This window comes from Macaca mulatta, chromosome 16, assembly GCF_049350105.2.
Source record: "Macaca mulatta isolate MMU2019108-1 chromosome 16, T2T-MMU8v2.0, whole genome shotgun sequence".
NCBI lineage: Eukaryota > Metazoa > Chordata > Mammalia > Primates > Cercopithecidae > Macaca > Macaca mulatta.
Window position 1 is genome coordinate 39,783,338 of NC_133421.1, and position 20,200 is coordinate 39,803,537.

Sequence of the window (20,200 nt, forward strand, 5' to 3'; positions counted from 1 at the left end):
TGTCCCAGGCTTTCACATTCACTCACCACTTACTAACTGACTCACCCAGAGCAACTTCTAGTGCTGCCAGCTTCATTCATGTTAAGTCCTATACAAGTGCATTTTTTTTCCTTTCATACCATTATTTTAGCTGTACCTTTTCTTTGTTTAAAAACACAAATACTTACCATTATGGTAAGTTGCTTACAGGATTCAGTAATGAAATGTACAAGTTTGCAGCCTAGGAGCAATAGGCTATACCATGTAGCCTAGGTATGTAGTAGGCTATACAATATAGCTTTGTTTAAGAACATTCTAAGATGATTGTGCAATGACAGAATCACCTAATGAGGTATTTCTAAGAAAATACCTCCCTCCTGCATTACACAACACATGATTCTACCTCACTGTACTCTACTCACCTATTTTCAGAGGGGTTGACCATGGGGAACTAAAATCAAGGAAAGAAAAACCACAGATAATGGAAAATGACTGTAGTCTCTTAATATTCACTCTTAACCAACTATCACCAATCTGCAGAATGAACTTTTCACAACAAAACGAACTTCAGAAATGCACATCCAAATATACCACTGCCCACTTAAAAACACTTCAATAGGCCAGGCACCGTGGCTCAAACCTGTAATCCCAGCACTTTGGGAGGCTGATCATGAGGTCAAGAGATCGAGACCATCGTGGCCAACATGATGAAAACCCATCTCTACTAAAAATACAAAAATCATCTGGGTGTGGTGGTGCGCACCTGTAGTCCCAGCTACTTGGGGCGCTGTGGCAAGAATATGGCATGAACCCAGGAGAAGCAGGTTGCACTGAGCCGAGATTACACCACTGCGCTCCAGCCTGGTGACAGAGCGAGAATCTGTCTCAGAAACAAAAAAATAAAACAACAACAAAAAAAAACCACTTCAATAGTTTCCCTATATCATATAACCCTTTCTTACCTCCACAACCTTCCCTCCTTTCAACATTTCACTTTATGGGCAATACTAGCTTTTCCTTCTTTCAATTCTATAAATTCTCCAGAGCTCATTCCCACTTCAAAGGCTTTTAAGGGGTTGTTTTTACGCTAAATGGAATATTATTATTGCCTGTACCCTCTTTTGCAGCTGGATAACTTCTATCTATCTCTCTGGTCCTTGCTTAAAGTCACTTCATCAAAGACAATGTCTCTGAATCTCCAGATGAGGTCAGGTGCCATATGATGATTTACCTATGCTTTCCTTCTTGGGATATATTACAATTACAATTAACTATTTACGCAATTAAACTAACTCCTCTGCTAGATTATAAGCTCCATTTTATGGCTGTAGCTACCCCTAACATCAGGCACAGTCTCCAGGCACAATAACTCAAAAACTACATGATGAAGGGACAAAAGGAACAAAACCACAAACATCCCATCGCTGCTATAATAAAGAAAAAAAAAGAAAGAAAAATTTTAATTTTCAAAAATAGGCCAGATTCGATGGCTCATGCCTGTAATTCCAGCATTCTGGGAGGCCAAGTTGGGTGGATGACGTAAGGTCAGAAGTTCAAAACAAGCCTGGCAAACATGGCGAAACCCCATCACTACTAAAAATGCAAAACTTAGGCTGGGCACAGTGTCTCATACCTGTAATCTCAGCACTCTGGGAGGCCAAGCAGGTGGATCACAAGGTCAAGAGATCGAGACCATCCTGGTCAATATGGTTAAACCCCATCTCTACTAAAAGATACAAAAAACTAGCCGGGCGAGGTGGCGGGCGCCTGTAGTCCCAGCTACTCGGGAGGCTGAGGCAGGAGAATGGCGTGAACCCAGGAGGCGGAGCTTGCAGTGAGCTAAGATCCGGCCACTGCACTCCAGCCTGGGTGACAGAGCGAGACTCCGTCTCAAAAAAAAAAAAAAAAAAAAAAAAAATCTTTGTACATATATTTTCATGTCTTGAAGATAAAGTATATAAATGATATAAAGGACAAAAGTAATTTATAAATGCTATATCTTACATTATTTGCTTTGGCTCTCTAGAAGTGAAGTAATTATATTGAATTTTTTCTCAAATCTTTCTGCTTAATTGCTGTCCAAAATATAGTATTATGGTGTCATCGAAATTATATAAAAATGAGGCCGGGCGCGGTGGCTCAAGCCTGTAATCCCAGCACTTTGGGAGGCCGAGACGGGTGGATCATGAGGTCAGGAGATCGAAACCATCCTGGCTAACACGGTGAAACCCCGTCTCTACTAAAAAATACAAAAAACTAGCCGGGCGAGGTGGCGGGCGCCTGTAGTCCCAGCTACTTGGGAGGCTGAGGCAGGAGAATGGCGTAAACCCGGGAGGCGGAGCTTGCAGTGAGCTGAGATCCGGCCACTGCACTCCAGCCTGGGCGACAGAGCAAGACTCCGTCTCAAAAAAAAAAAAAAGAAATTATATAAAAATGAATATTGAGTTTTTTTTTTTTTTTTTTTTTTTTGACAGTCTCTCTCTTTGTCGCCCAGTCTGGAGTGCAGTGGCGTGATCTCGCCTCACTGCAGCCTCCACCTCTGAGGTTCAAGTGATTCTCCTGCCTCAGCCTCGGAGTAGCTGGGACTACAGGCATGCACCACCATACCCAGCTAATGGGCGAGATCCGCCCATCTCGGCCTCCCAAAGTGCTGGGATTACAGGCTTGAGCCACCGCGCCCGGCCAAGATATTTTATATAACCATTTATAACCATAAAACTTTTATAAAAGTCTGGCCGGCTGCAGTGGCTCTCACTTGTAATCCCAGCACTTCGGGAGGCTGAGGCGGGTGGATCACTTGAGGTTAGGAGTTCAAGACCAGCCTAGGCAACATGGTAAAACCCCATCTCTACTAAAAATACAAAAAATTCGCTGGACGTATTTACTATTAGCAATTTAAATCCAACAATATATAAGAAGAATAGGCCAGTTGCGGTGGCCCACACGGATTATGAAAGTAATCCCAGCACTTTCGGAGGCCAAGGAGGGAGGATCATTTGAGGTCAGGAGACCTGCCTGGCCAACATGGTGAAACCCTGTCTCCAAAAAAAAAAAAAAACGAACTGAGCATGGTGGCATGTGCCTGTAATCCCAGCTGCTTGGGAGGCTGAGGCAGGAGAGTCACTTGAACCCAAGAGGCGGAGGTTATAGTGAGCAGAGATTGCACCACTGTACCCATCTCCAAAAATAATAATAATAATAATACACCATGACACCAAATGGCATTTAGTACAACATTTGAAAATAAAACAATGAAATTTACATTAATATCTTTAAATATATAGCATTATCTCAATAGATACAGAAAAAGCTTTTGAGAAAACTCAATATGCATTCATGACATAAACCCTCAGGAAGCGAGGGCTAGACCTTACTCAACTGTGTATTCTCCATGGCATGGCATGACTATTCCTCTTGGGATCTGTGACTGTAACTATCTTTTCAATGGGAGTCATGTGGGCTTCTGTTGGCCTTGTCATATCTAAATAGTAATGAAACCTATATTTGAAAACAATCTGATAAAGTTCATCAATAAAACCCCTACAGCTGACTTATAATTAATGGTGTAACACAGAATGCTCTCCTCCAAGAATGAAAACAAGATTAAGTCCACTCTGTAAGGGAAGAGAAGAAAAGGAATTACAACGGGAAAAAAGAGAGAAAACTGTGTTTTATGACAATCACCTATTAGAAAATCTAAGAAATCTACCTAAAAAACTAGTAGAATTAGTAGGACTTAAGTAAGGTTGTAAGAAACAGGTTAATATACAAAAATTCAATTTCCAACCAAAAATGAGAAAATGTTATAATACTTTATAATTGCTGAGAAATGTATTTAATATTTTAAAATACAAATAGCATCAAAAAAGAACAAACTATTTAAAAATAAAAATAATTTTAGGCCAGGCATGGTGACTCATGCCTGTAATCCCAGCACTTTGGGAGGCTGAAGCAGGCAGATCATTTGAGATCAGGAGTTGACCAGCCTGGCCAACATGGTGAAATCCCATCTCTACTAAAATTATAAAAATTAGCTGGGCTTAGTGGTACATGCCTGTAATCCCAGCTGCTTGGGAGGCTGAGGCAGGAGAATTGTTTGAACCCAGGGGATATAGTGAGCCAAGACTGTGCCACTGCACTCCAGCTAGGCGACAGAGTGAGACTCCGTCTCAATAAAAGGAAAAAAAATAAGTAATTTTAAAAACAGACCAAAGTCTAAAAGCAACAAACGACTGCTCAGGAATAACAAAAAAGACCTAATAAATGGAGAGAGATACTATACTAATGATTAAGACTCAATGGTTGTTAAGATGTCAGTTCTCCTTAAACTGATCAGCAGATTCAAGACAATTACAATCATGATCCCATCAGCCTTTTTTGGAGAAGAGAGAAAAGAGATTATTAAAATTGATATGGAAATGTGAAGGACGTAGAATATGCAGAACTTCGAAAAAGAAGAAAAAGGTTTAAGGCCTTGCAATTCTACCTTCAAGACAATACAAAGTTACAAAATAATCAGAATACTCTAACTGAGCTAGACAAACAGATTTTTGGAGCAGAAGGAAGATTTCTGAAAGAGATCCCACTTATGCAGCCACAGGATGTTCCCAAAGCAACCCAGCGAGAAAAGGAGACTCTTTTCAACAAATGGTGAAAAACAACTGGACAGCCATATGCAAAAAACTCAAACCTACAAAAATAACTGCAGATGCATCACAGACCTAATACAAATTAGCAAAAGTAAAGCCTTTAGAGGAAATCAAGGAAACTACCTTCATGACTTCGAGGTTAGGCAAAAGTGTCTTAGCTCACAACAAGCAGTAACTACAAAAAAAAAACACTGATAAATTAAATTTATCAGACATAAATATTTCTATTCATCAAAAGCTACAGTTAAAATAAATAGGTAAACCACATAGACTTGGGTAAAGTATTTACAAAACATTTATCTAACAAAGGATGAGTATTTAGGACATATAAACACCTTCTGCAACTCAAATAGATGAAAAAAAGAAAACAAAGAACACTAAAGGCTAAATGAACAAACTCATCACCAATGAGAGCACACAAATCGTCAACACACAAGCTAAACGTGCTCAATATCACCAGTTCTCATGAAAATGTAAACTGAAACCACAATGATACCACTTCCGGTCAAGACGGCATGAATAAGGGGACCAGATTTAGCCTCCTTGCGTGAAATAATAAAAATCTAATAAAAGGAATGAAACAACAACACTGAAGATATTGGACAAGTAACAAAAGACAGTGACCCCTGGAAGACAAAAAACAAACAGGCTGCACGCGTGCCCAGCTTACTGCCTTGAGAGAGTTTCCAGGTCGTGGAACAGGGAGGAGGAACCCAGGCAGAGCATGTGGTCTCCCCAAGTTGAGGAAATGGAGCTGGAAGTCCAAGGAGGCCAAGGTGCCTAGAGCTCACAAGGGAAACCAGCACTGAGTAGACAGCTGGAGAGAGAGAGAGAGAAATGAAGAGATCTACAAAGGCTCACCCTAGAACTTTTGGTTGAATAACAAATCAGCACTTGCAATGTAAAGGAGCTATCCAAGGGCAAGGTGAGAAATCCCCAAAAGAATTAGAGGTAATAGCATCCAGAACTGACATAAGGATGTGAATAGTGCCCGTACCCAAAATCCAAAAGGAAATGATGTGATGTAATTAATATCACATTGGAGATATGACATCGGAGTACTAGGAAAGAAAAGGCTTCAGAAGGAGGAAAAACTTAACCCTAAACACAGCCCTGGTCCAATCAAAGAAAACATAAAAGACCCAACAGAAAGAAACTGTTTTCAAGCAACTGAATAATACCACAGAACAAAGTCCACAAATATTTTTAAAAGGCAAACAAAACTAGAGAAACCAGAAAACAAGGTAAAATTCCCACTGGTTAAAAAGTCAATCAAAATTTATAAGATTTACATAGAAGCAGGAAATTACACCCCACAATGAAACAAAAAACAAACCAATTTTGAAATGAAACAGAAAATAGAATTAGCACACAAGTCCTTTAAAACAATTATGATGATATTTCATTGATCGGAAGGCTAGAAGAAACAAACATATTAAGTAAAAATATGAAATATTTTTAAAATTTGAACTTCTATAGATGAAAAATTACAAAGTCTAAGATGAAAAATACACTTTGAAATTTACAACACGTGAAACCAAACTTACTAACCTAAATGAAACACAGAAAAAAAAACACTAAAAAATGTAATACGTGATAATTGAAATAACTTCAAGAGGCCAAACATACTTATAACCAGAGCCACAAAACAGGAGATAATATAGAAAAAAAAATCTTTAGAAATCGTGGCCAAAAACTTTCATGTTTGATGGAAATTATAAGCATATATAACATGGCACTCTATTGATCAACTATCAGTCACTAGAAACATGAAGAAAAGTGGCTGAGTGCAGTGGCTCATGCCTGTAATCCCAGCACTTTGGGAGGCCGAGGTGGGAAAATCTCTTTAGGCCAGGAGTTTGAGACCAGTGTGGGCAACATTGCAGAACACCATCTCTAAAAAAACAAAAAAACAAAAAAACAACAAAAAAAACAAAAAAACACATACACATGAAAAATGGCCTGGCCCTGTGGCTGACACCTGTAATCCCAGCACTTTGGGAGATTGAGGCCAGCAGGTCACCTGAGGTCAGGAGTTCGAGACCAGCCTGACCAACATGGACAAACCCTCTCTCTACTAAAAATACAAAATTAGATGGGCATGGTGGCGCATGCCTGTAATCCCAGCTACTTGGGAAACTGAGGCAGAAGAATTGCTTGAACCAGGGAGACGGAGATTGCAGTGAGCCGAGATTGTGCCACTGCACTCCAGCCTGGGCAACAAGAGGGAAACTCCGTCTCAAAAAAAAAAAACCACACACACACACACACACAAAAATTAGCCACGGGTAGTGACACACACCTGTGGTCCTTCCAGCTAAGGCAGGAGGAGGTTGAGGCCATAGTGAGCCATGATTGTGACACTGCACTCCAGCCCAGGTGATAGAGTAAAAGCCCATCTCCAAAAAATAAGGTAAACCAGGACCAAAACGACTAAAATCAGAAATTAAAATTCTAATGCAGCCAAAGAAAAAGATCTTATCACACAATACAAAATCAAAAGAAAGTTGAAATCGTTATAATACTATCATGTAAAGTAGACAAAAATAAAAATTTTATCAGGAAAAACGATCATCTTTTATATACATTAAGGGTTTAATTCATCAAGAACACACACAAATCCTAAGCATTTTTTTACCTATTAATAACAGGGTTTCAAAATAAATAAAGCAAAAATGAAAGTAGGAACTGTAAGAAGAAATGAAAGAATCTACAATTATATTTTATTTTATTTTTTTTTTGAGACGGAGTCTCGCTCTGTCACCCAGGTTGGAGTGCAGTGGCTGGATCTCAGCTCACTGCAAGCTGCGCCTCCCGGGTTTATGCCATTCTCCTGCCTCAGCCTCCTGAGTAGCTGGGACTACAGGCGCCCTCCACCTCGCCGGGCTACTTTTTGTATTTTTTAGTAGAGACAGGGTTTCACCGCGTTAGCCAGGATGGTCTTGATCTCCTGACCTCGTGATCCACCCGTCTCCGCCTCCCAGAGTGCTGGGATTACGGGCTTGACCCACCGCGCCCGGCCAGCATCTGCAACTATATTTTAAAATTTCAGCAAACCTCTCTTTGTGATAGAACCAGGTCAGCCGTGGCAATTCACACCTGTTATCCCTGAACTCTGGGAGCCCGAGACAGGATTGCTTGAGCACAAGAGTTCAAGACCCACCTGAGCAACACAGGGAGACCCTGTCTCTACAAAAAGATTTTAAAAAACTAAGTGGGTGGTCCGGGCTTGTTGGCTCACACCTGTAATCCCAGCACTTTGGGAGCCTGAGGCAGGCGGATCACCTGAGGTCAGGAATTTGAGTCCAGCATGGCCAAAATGGTGAAACCCTGTCTCTACTAAAAATACAAAAATTAGCTGGGCGTGGTGGCGCACAACAGTAATCCTAGCTACTCGGGAGGCTGAGGTAGAAGAATCACTTGAACCCAGGAGGTGGAGGTTGCAGTGAGCAGAGATCGCACCATTGCACTCCAGCCTGGGCAACAGAGCGAGATTCCATCTCAAAAAATAAAAAATAAAAAAAATTTGCTGGGTGTGGTAGCATATGCCTGTAGACCCAGCTACTGGGGAGGCTGAGGTGGGAGGATCACTTGAGCCCAGGGGGTGGAGGCTCAGTGAGCTATGATCGTACATGTCACTGCACTCCAGCCTAGGTGACAGAGTGACATCACGTTCAAAGAAAAGGAATGATAATAATAATAATAGGACCAGTAGACAGAGAATCAGTAAGGATACAGAAGCTTGAATAACACCATTAACCAGACTGACGTAACTATAGAATACTCTGCACAAACTACCAGAATACAAATTCTGTTCAAGTGCATTTGGAACACTTACCAAGATATACTATATTCGATCCAGAAAAACAACTCGTGGTAAATTTAAGAGGTTGCAAGTCTTATCACGAGTTTTTTTCTTACCACTGTGTTATTAATTTAGAAATCAGTGACGGAAAAAAAAATCAATAGACAATCCCAATATTTGGAATCAAAACATACTTTTAAAATAACCAATGGGGACCGGGAGCGGTGGTTCACTCCTGTAATTCCAGCACTTTGGGAGGTCGAGGCAGGTGGATCACAAGGTGGGGAGTTCAAGACCAGTGTGGCCAAGATGGGGAAACCCCGTCTCTACTAAAAATACAACAATTAGCCTGGCATGGTAGCAGGCACCTGTAACCGTAGCTACTCAGGAGGCTGAGGCAGAGAATTGCTTGAACCCGGGAGGTGGCGGTTGCAGTGAGCCAAGATCCAGCGGCTGCTCCAGCCTGAGCGACAGAGCAAGAATCTATCTCAAAATATTAAATAAATAAATAAATACATTAAATAAAATAACCAACGGGTTAAAAAAAAGACAAAAATATCAAGTATTTTTAAGACAGTTAAAGCAGTAATTGAAAGAGAAATTTATACAATTACACGACTATATTAGAAATCAGTGACTTCATCTTTTCCTTAAGAAACTAGAAGAGCAAAAGAAAGAAAGATCGAGCAGAAGTCAATGAAACAGAAACAGAAAAATAGGGCACACTCAATGAAATCAAAGGTTAGACTTACACTTCTGGGAGGATGGACCGGACATACTTTGCCCTATTCCTCCCACTAAGTACAAATTTAAAAAGTGAATATTGTAAATGAAACGAACATTCTCTGAAAGGTGGAGAGAAGGCAAATTAGTTCAGGATCACAAGACACAAGGCACAGCAGAGCAGTAAATTCCCTGGGTATTCTTCTTGACTAATGTATCCTACTCCTGAAATGCAAGAAGTGAGTACCTCAGGAACACAGATGGGCACAGACCAAAACAATCCCCAACAGGGCCGGGCGCGGTGGCTCAGGCCTATAATCCCAGCACTTCGGGAGGCCGAGGCGGGTGGATCACCTGAGGTCAGGAGTTGGAGACCAGCCTGGCCAACATGGCAAAATCCCGTCTCCACTAAAAATAAAATTTAGCCGGTCGTGTTGGCGGGCGCCTATAATCCCAGCTACTCCGGAGGCTGAGGCACGAGAACCGCTTGAACTCGGGAGGCGGAGGTTGCAGTGAGCAGAGATCGCGCCGCTGCACTCCAGTCTGGGCGATAGAGAGAGACTGTCTCCAAAAAAAAAAAAAAAAGAAGCCCCAACAAAGGCCTTCTCTCTCCGGACCAAATTACCAGTAAAGTGGGATGTTCACCAGAAAGAAAACTTTTGAAGAAGAACTGCTCAAATCCAGCATTACACCACAGAAAACCTAGCCCCACCCATACCAGCAATGATCGCATGGGGAACGCAGATATCCACCCTCATGAGACTGTCATGAAAACAACCCTAGATTCCCACCAGGTGGTGTCAGAGCAAATTAAGCAGGGGACTGGAACTTTCATTCCAAATGGCTAGTTAATGAGCATCCCCTCCCCACCGTGTCAGTGAAGAAACGTGGGGAAGCCTGGCCTTCACCACCATCTGCCAGTAATAAGGCATCCCTCCCTGTTCTCACTGGAGCGGTAGCAGAGAAGACCTAGGAGAGAGTCAGGACTTTCACCTACACACAGTAACAAATGAGGCCACACCTACCACGGAGATCAAGTGGGACCCACAACTCCCACCTCTGCAAAGAAATGAAAGGGAGGCCGGCCATGGTGGCTCACGCCTGTAATCCCAGCACTTTGGGAGGCCGCGGCAGGCGGATCACGAGGTCAGGAGATGGAGACCATCCTGGCTAACACAGTGAAACCCCATCTCTAGGAAAAATACAAAAAAATTAGCTGGGCGTGGCGGCGGGCGCCTGTAGTCCCAGCTACGCCAGAAGCTGAGGCAGGAGAAAGGCGTGAACCCAGGAGGCGGAGCCTGCAGTGAGCCGAGATCGCGCCACTGCACTCCAGGCTGGGTGACAGAGCGAGACTCCGTCTCAAAAAAAATTAAAAAAAAAAGGGAACTAAAAGGGAATTTACTTCAAATATCAACATAGACAAGGTAGAGAACCTGAACTTCATCCCCAACCTGGCTTAACAAGGTGGCACCAACACTCTGCTCCTGTTAGATCAGTGTAAGAGAACACTAGTTAAAACAGTTGTTTAAGCTGCATAGTCTCATGACAACACAAAAATGCGCAGGTTTCAATCAAAAGTTATTTGTGATACCAAAAAGATACCAAGAATTGGGAAGATTTCAAACTGAATGGAAAAAGGCAAAAAACAAATGCAAACATTGATATATCTTATTTCTAATATCTCACAGATACATCAGAATTAACTGAAAAAACCCTTTTTTTGTTTGTTCGTGGTTGTTTTTTGTTTTTTGAGATGGAGTCTCGCTCTGCTGCCCAAGCTGGAGTGCACTGGCATTATCTCAGCTCATCTCCCAAGTTCAAGCCATTCTCCTGCCTCAGCCTCCTGAGTAGCAGGGATTACAGGTGCCGCCATCATGTCTGGCTAATTTTTGTGTTTTTAGTAGAGACGGGCTTTTGCCATGTTGGCCAGGCTGGCTTCAAACCCTGACCCCAGGTGACTAACCCATCTTGGCCTCCCCAAAAAAATGTTTCGGCCAGACACGTTGGCTCATGCCTGTAATCCCATCACTTTGGGAGGCCGAGGTGGGTGAATTACCTCAGGTCAGGAGTTTGAGAACAGCCTGACCAACATGGACAGACTCCGTCTCTACTAAAATTAGCCGGTGTGGTGGCGCATGCCTGTAATCCCAGCTACTTAGGAGGCTGAGGCAGGAGAATCGCTTGAACCTGGGAGGCAGAGGTTGCGGTGAGCCAAGATCGCGCCATTGCACTTCAGCCTAGGCAACAAGAGCAAAACTTTGTCTCAAAAAAAGAAGAAAAACAATTTCAGTGGAACAAATATCCAAACAATATCAACGAACTAAAACAAACAGATATAAAGCACAATAAAGAAAAATGGTTTTGGCATAGTGAATTGGGGTAGAAAAAAAAATACAACAAGAAAAATGGAATTCCAAAAATGTTCAAGTAACCCAAATGAAAGCAGGAAAAAGAACAATCAAAAAACAAAAACTTAAACGAGGCATGGTGGCTAAGGCCTGTAATTCTAGCACTTTGGGAGGCCATGGTGGGTGAATTATCTAAGGCCGGGAATTCAAGACCAGCCTGGCCAACATAGTGAAACCCCATCTCTGCTAAAAATATAAAAAGTAGCTGGGCGTGGTGGCACATGCCTGTAATCCCAGCTACTTGGGAGACTGAGGCATAAGAACTGCTTGAACCCGGGAGGCAGAGGTTGCAGTAGGCCAAGATTGAGCCACTACCCTCCAGCCTAGGCAAGAGTAAGACTTTGTTCCAAAAAATAAAAAAGGGACTCTGACAACATCTGTAACTACGTAAATGACCTAAACACCTAAATACAGCAAATAAAAGACAAAAACTGGCCAGGTGCAGTGGTTCATGACCGTAATCCCAGCACTTTGGGAGGCCGAGGAGAGCAGATCATTTGAGGTTCGGGGTTCGAGACCAGCCTGGCCAACATGGTGCAAATCTGTCTCTACTAAAAATACAAAAACAAAATTTATCCAGGTGTGGTGGTAGGCACCTGCAATAGCTACTCTGGAGGCTGAGGCAGGAGAATCATTTGAACCCACTAGGTGGAGGTTGCAGTGAGCCAAGATCATACCACTGGACTCCACCCTGAGTGACAGAGCGACACTCCGTCTCAAAAAAAAAAAGACAAAGATTGACAAACTGGATTTTAAAAACTAACCTAAAGCCAAGCATGGTGGCTCACGCCTGTAATGCCAGCACTTTGGGAGGCCATGACAGGAGGGTCTCTTGAGCCCAGGAGTTCGAGACCAGGCTGGGCAACATAACAAGACCTCATCCCTACAAATAATAAAAAAATAAGTCAGGTGTGATGGTGCACATGTGTGGTCCCAATTACTTGGGAGGCTGAGGTGGGGAAAATGTTTGAGCCCAGGAGGTCCAGGCTGCAGTAAACCGCAATTGTGCCACTACAGTCCAGCCTGGGTGACAGAGCAAGACCATGTCTCAAAAAAAAAAAGGCCAGGCACGGTGGCTCACACCTGTAATCCCAGCACTTTGGGAGGCTGAGGAAGGCAGATCACAAGGTCAAGTGTTCGAGACCAGCTTGGTCAACGTAGTGAAACCCCATCTCTACTAAAAATATTTAAAAAACCAGGTATGGTGGCGGGCACCTGTAATCCCAGCTACTCAGGAGGCTGAGGCAGGAGAATCACTTCAACCCGGGAGGCAGAGGTTGCAGTGAACCAAGATGATGCCATTGCACTCCAGCCCAGGTGACAGTGCAAGATTCCATCTCAAAAAAAAAAAAAAAAAAGAAATAAAACATAACCTAACACTATTTTGTGTACAAGAAATTTACTTCGAATATAACAATCTAAGCAGGTTGAAAGCAAAGAAAAAATTAAAAACGTATATGATGCAAACATTAATTAAAGAAATGCTAGATGACAATATCAGAAACAGTATACTTCAGAACAAAGAAAAAGTACTAGAGACTAAGAAGGAAATTATTTATTGAGAGAAGGGTCAATCCACCAAAAGGACATAACATTCCTGAATGTGTATGCACCAAAAAACAAGACTACAAACTATGTGAAAGAAAACCTGATGGAACAGAATGGAGAAATGCATAAATCCACTAGAGAGACTTCAATATTTCCCTGTAACAACTGTTAAAACTACACATATATTCACAGCAAGAATATTTAATTCAACCCCATGAACTAACTGCATCCATGGATATTAACAGAACATTGCACCCACCAAGAGTAGAATACTTTTTTTTTTCTTCAGACAGTCTCACTCTGTCGCTCAGGCTGGAGTACAGTGGTGCGATCTCAGCTCACTGCAACCTCTGCTTCCTGGGTTCAAGCATTTCTCCCGCCTCAGCTTCCCAAGTAGCTGAGACTACAGGCATGTGCCACCATGCCCGGCTAATTTTTGTATTTTTTTTTAGTAGAGACAGGGAGACTCTGTATCAAAAAAAGAAAAAGAAAATAGCCAAAAGTGATGAACAGAGGATATATAAAGGTACTAGTTTGCTTGTCTCAGCAGCACATATACCAAAATTGAATCAATACAGAGAAGATTAGCATGCTCCCTGAAAAGTGATGACATGAAAATTCTTAAAGTGTTCCCTGTTTTTTTAAAAAAAGATACCAAATAAGCACCTGAAAAGATGGTCAATATCATTAGCCACTAAGTAAATACATATTAAAAACACAATGAGGCATGTGTAGTGGCCTGTAATCCCAGCACTTTAGGAGACCAGTCTGGAGCATGGCTTGAGCTCAGAAGTTCTAAACCGGCCTGAGCAACATAGCAAGACCCCATCTCCTCAGAAATGTATTTTAAAAAACACTGGCTGGGTGTAGTGGCACACACCCATAGTCCCAGCTACTCAGAGGGTTAAGGTGGCAATAAGCCATGATCACAACACTGCCCTTCAAAGCCTAGGTAACAGAGCAAGACCCTGTCTCAAAAATAATAATAATAATACACAATGAGAGATCACTACCCACCTATCAAAATTACTAAATGAAGACTTATGTTCACATGAAAACCTGTGTAATGTTTATAACAGTTTTATTCACAATAACCTACAAGTGGAAATAACTGAGATTATCTTTCAGCAAATAAGTAATTAAACAAAATGCAGTATAACTGTAACAAACATTAAGCAACAACCTGGAGGAATCTCCGAGGAATTAAACCTAGTGTAAAAAACTCAATCCCAGAAAGTTACATGTTGTTTTGTTTTGTTTTTAGACTGAGTCTCACTCTGCCACCCAGGGTGGAGTGCAGGGGCACAATCTCAGCTCACTGCAACCTCTGCCTCCTGGATTCAAGCAATTCTCATGTCTCAGCCTCCCAATCAGCTGGGATTTCAGGTCAGCACCACCACAGCTGGCTAATTTTTGTATTTTCAGTAGAGACAGAGTTTCACCATGTTGGCCAGGATGGTTTCGACTCCTGACCTCAGGTGACCCACCCGCCTCAGCCTCCCAACGTGCTGGGATTACAGGCGTGAGCCACGCACCTGGCCTCCAGAAAATTACAACTTCTATCATCCCATTTATATAACATCCTTGAGATAACAAAATTACCAAAATGAAGAATACATTAGTGGTCATGACTAAGTCTGGCAGCAGGAGGAAAGCAGGTGTGGCTATAAAAGCACAAGAGGAAGGAAGAGGATTCTGGGAAGATGGTGCAATAGGAAGCACCAGGAACCTGAAGTTGGGAGTTCAAGACCAGCCTGACCAACATGGAGAAACCCCATCTGTACCAAAAATACCAAATCAGCTGGGCGTGGTGGCGCATGCCTGTAATCTCAGCTACTCGGGAGGCTGAGGAAGGAGAATCGCTTGAACCCAGGAGGCAGAGGTTGCAGTGAGTCAAAATGAGGCCACTACACTCCAACCTGGGCAACAAGAGTGAAACTCCACCTCAAAAAAATAAATAAATAAAATAAAAAACAGTGTTGTATTGGCAGAAAAACAGAGCACTGAAAGAGAACAGACAGTTCAGAAATAAACTCTTGCTTATATGGTGAAGTGATTTTTTAAAAAGTGCCAGGATCATTCAGTGGGAAAGAGTCTTTTCAACAAATAATGCTGGGAAAACTGGATTATCTACATGCAAAAGAATGTAGGTAGACACTTATCTTACACCACACACAAAAATTGACTCAAAATGGATCGAAGATCTAAACATAAGAGCTACAACTGGGCCAGACATGGTGGTCACACCTGTAATCCCAGCACTTTCAGAGGTCGAGGCGGATGGATCACGAGGTCAGGTCATCAAGGACCATCCTGGCTAACACTGTGAAACTCCATCTCTACTAAAACTACAAAAAAAAAACTAGCTGGGCGTAGTGGCGGGTGCCTGTAGTCCCAGCTACTCAGGAGGCTGAGGCAGGAGAATGGCAGGAACCCGGGAGGCGGAGCTTGCAGTAAGCTGAGATCGCACCACTGCACTCCAGCCTGGTGACAGAGGGAGACTCCGTCTCAAGAAAATAATAATAATAAAATAAAAATAAAAACGTCAACAAAGTTGCTCAACTATAACAGAAAAAGAAAGCTTACAAGAGAATGTAGAGCTCATAGTTTCTACTTAGTGTTCATTATATAAATGCTTTAAATGGACTGAAAATCCTGAAACACTGCTTGAATCATAAAGAATCTAGGAAATATTATGGAAGTATTTTCTAGCTTGTTTCTGAAACCTCTGGAAAAAACCTCCTCATGTATCAATACAAGCTAACCTGCTTTACACAAATAAAAAAAAAAAAACTATGACTGGGTGTGGTGGCTCGTGTCTAAAATCCCATCACTTTGGGAGGTTGAGGCGGGCAGATCACGAGGTCAGGAGTTCGAAGCCAGCCTGGCCAACATGGTGAAACCCCCTCTCTACTAAAAATACAAAAATTAGGCAGCCATGGTGGCAGGTACCTGTAATCCCAGCTCCTTGGGAGGCCGAGGCAGGAAAATACTTGAGCCTCAGAGGCAGAGATTGCAGTGCGCCAAGATCGCACCACTGCACTCAGCCTGGGACCGAGTAAGACTCTGTTTCCAAAAAAAAAAAGAAGAAAAAAAACAAAAAACAAAACTATACATTTTATTACATGTATACATTTGTCTTTCATATACTTGTAACTGAGAAAACCATGCTTTCACAAATTGAAATACAATAATATTAGCGATCATAACATCCGTGAAACTACAGAATAAACCGGCCAGATGCTGTCTCTTACACCCTAGAACCCAGGTCTGGTCAAGGCTTCTCTTGGTTGTATGAACTCACCTCATGCACCTGTCATAAGGCTCAAAAGAGATACGGTAAACAAAAGCGTCTTGTAAACTGTATAAGCCTGTAGATATGTGGTTCATCTAAATCAAGGCACTTTAACGACTGACAGCTGCCCCCCCAGAATCTCTTTTCTCCATTCTTAAAATAAACAACTTGTATTTCCAAGTCCGGTTCAAAAGTGATATTCTTGGAAGCCTCCGCATCCCACCTGTCCATCAGGCAGAACGAATCGTCTCCACTCTAGTATTATACTCTCATAACTCTTGGCTCTTCACAAGTTCATTCAAGGGTATAAAGAGCAGTTAAAATATGTCAGGCATCATGCTATGCACTGGAGAAAAAAATCTTAAATGTGTAAAGTTTACAAAGTTTTTCACACACATTATCTCATTTCATACTTTAAAAAATATCCCATAGGATCGTAATGGTTTGTTTACAATTTCTCTCACCAGAATGAATTCCCAGGGGGTAGAGACTCAGTGTGATTCATCTTTGACTCCCCAGAGTCTAGTGCAGTGTCTGGCACCCAGAAGACACCCATTAAGTGCTTGATAAATAAATGAGTAAAGGAGTAACAGACACTTGTTCCATTACTAAAATATCCATCAGGGTTAACACTGAAATAATCCTCCACAAAGTTTCCACAGGGGAAAGGGGAAAATACATTATATTACACAAACACGTCTGGGGAGTGGAAATTCCTCCCTACGCAGAGCATCTCCAGCTCAAGTTTAACTGTGTAACAAAGGCACGTAGCAACTGAAGATGGATTTGACTTTACTACGGGACTAACAAGCTCTAAGTGAAGAACAACGAGTTCTGCATAAAAGCTCCTATGTAGATCATTCTGCTTGATAAAACTGGACATTATTACACAAATATTAAAATAAACACTTAAACTAAAGAGCTTCTGCACAGCAAAAAAACTATCATCAGAGTGTACAGGCAACGTACAGAATGGAAGAAAATGTTTGCAATCTATCCGTCTGACAAACGTCTAATATCCAGAATCCTCAAAGAATTTAAACAAATTTACAAGAAAGAAAAACCCATCAAAAAGAGAGTGAAAGATATGAACAGACACTTCTCGAAAGAAGATATTTATGTGGTCAACAAACATGAAAAAAAGCTCATCATCACTGCTTATTAGAGAAATGCAAATCAAAACCACAATGAGATACCATCTCATGCCAGTTAGAATGGCGATCATTAAAAAGTCAGGAAACAACAGATGCTGGAAAGGATGTGGAGATACAGGCACTCTTTTACACCGTTGGCGGGAGTGTAAATGAGTTCAATCATTGTGGAAGACAGTGTGGCGATTCCTCACAGTGACCACTTTAAATCTTATTTTACATGTAATAAAACCATTTTCTATTTACAAGAATCAAACAAAGTCTCCTAAAGCAAACACTTACGGCTTCATTTATTTCCCACTTTTGGCAGAAAATTGGATTTTCACTGTAACTGTGGTGTGCTAAGTGCATGGTTAAGCCAGTGTCAGCGTCATCTTCCTGTAAATTACAGATGCCGTCTGTGAGCGGGTCTCCTGCGGACTCATGGATGTTGTATTTTGAAATCTGCTTTAGAGGATATTTTAAGACTTTTAGAACCAGAAATACCATTTGACCCAGCAATCCCATTACTGGGTATATACCCAAAGGATTGTGAATCATTCTACTATAAAGACACATGTACACATATGTTTATTGCAGCACTATTTACAACAGCAAAGACTTGGAACCAACCCAAATGCCCATCAAGGATAGACTGGATAAAGAAAATGTGGCACATGTACCCCATGGAATACTAGGCAGCCATAAAAAAGAATGAGTTCATGTCATTTTCGGGGACATGGATGAAGCTGGAAACCATCATCTCAGCAAACTAACACAGGAACAGAAAACCAAACACCGCATGTTCTCACTCGAGTGGGAGTTGAACAATGAGAACACATGGACACAGGGAGGGAATATCACACACCAGGGCCTGTCAGGGGACGGCGGGCAAGGGGAGGGATAGCATTAGGACAAATACTTAATGCATGCGGGGCTTAAAACCTAGATGGCAGGTTGATAGATGCAGCAAACCACCATGGCACATGTATACCTGTGTAACAAACCTGCATGTTCTGCACATGTATCCCAGAACTTAAAGTATAATTTTTAAAAATTTTAAAAATAAAAAAAATAAAGTCTTGTTTCAGGGTAATATTAATTTGCATTGCCACCTATTTCAACATGGCAGACAATTGTGCCATCTGAGCCAAATGGAGCTTTGACATGAAATCTGAAAATACCCCATGAATGGAGTGATAAAGTGAAATAATCCAATGCTACCAGTTCTCATAAGCTCAAAATGCAATTCTCTACTGTACAGAAATCCCTGGTATAGGTGAGAGATACACGTCAAGATCTTGCATATTCCAAAGTTTACGGCTATCACTGCGACACAGAGCTTCTTCCATAAACTTCCCATGTTTCCACTGAAGAGCTCTGTGTCTGGGGCTACTTTACCATCACTAACTTCACAATGGTGTTTTCTCCTTGGTGTAATATTTCACAACAAGACAAAGAATAGGTATGTGTGTATGTGAATCATTCATGCTACTTACCACATAAATAACAACAAGCAGCAAATATGAAGATAAAAGCAAAGTTGAAGTATAAATGCTGCTGTCCAGGTGGGTGAGGCTTACTCATCCACCAAGCGATGTCCTCGGCCCAATACAGTGAGTTTTAATAGACAGTCAGGGTCAGGTGACATTCATCTATCTAGTCCTACATGCCATTTTGGCATTGAAGGTTTCCACAGGGCTAGAGTCACTTAGCTCCAGGTGCACAATTCTAATGTATGAATATACTTTTCTATTCTAAATCCACAGAGGGCAAAATGGCTCAGTGTAATGTTAGAATTCGTCTACTACATACCAAGCACTGGAACAGGTAAACGTTTTACATACATCCTCTCTAATCTTTGCAACATTCCACAAAGTAAGGGTTATTTTACCCACTTAAAAGTCACTGGATGCCGGGCACGGGTGGCTCAGGCCTGTAATCCCAGCACTTTGGGAGGCTGAGGCGGGCGGATCGCGAGGTCAGGAGATCGAGATCACCCTGGCTAACACGGTGAAACCCCATCTCTACTAAAAATACAAAAATGAATTAGCCAGGCGTAGTGGCAGGCGCCTGTAGTCCCAGCTACTCGGGAGGCTGAGGCAGGAGAATTGCTTGAACCTGGGAGGAGGAGGTTGCAGTGAGCCTACATCGCACCACTGCACTCCAGTCTGGGCTTATATTTAAAGTGGTGACTTTTAAAGAAAAGTAAATTGGACAGTATGTTAAGCCCATAAGACATGACTAATTTATGACATTCAGTAGCAAATATCAACATAATTCCTGACACTTAACTCTCACGGATACAAGCTGCTCAAGTGCTTATAGGCTAAGTCCACAGAGATAAGTCATTTTCTGATCCTTAGTTTCTACAACAAAACACAAAGTCAAGAGCAAAGAAACCTGTACATTTCTGAGAAAAGTAGAAAAATAAAGAAACAGACTATGGTGGCTTATTTTCAAAACTATATCTACTTCATCCAAGTATTTAAGTACTTTCTTCTGAAATCTTGAAAAATAAAACCTTTTTAGAATTTGATATATGACCTAATGTCTCTTTATATGGCTTCTTCATATATAAGTGGTAACAGGCCATTCAAATATAAGTCATTATCAGCATGATTTTTTTACTAATAACCTGTGGTATTGGACAAAAGCTTTAG

General features: G+C 41.7%; 1 protein-coding gene and 1 non-coding gene across 2 annotated transcripts in view; both read left to right on the top strand.

Moving 5' to 3' along the window:
• Positions 1–20,200, top strand: part of LOC144335559 (TBC1 domain family member 3G-like) — a 49,561-nt gene that overhangs the window by 22,950 nt on the left and 6,411 nt on the right. The window lies entirely within an intron of this gene.
• On the top strand, positions 13,647–13,753 carry LOC114675985 (U6 spliceosomal RNA). The gene has a single exon (XR_003726817.2). It is a non-coding gene; the product is annotated as a U6 spliceosomal RNA (small nuclear RNA).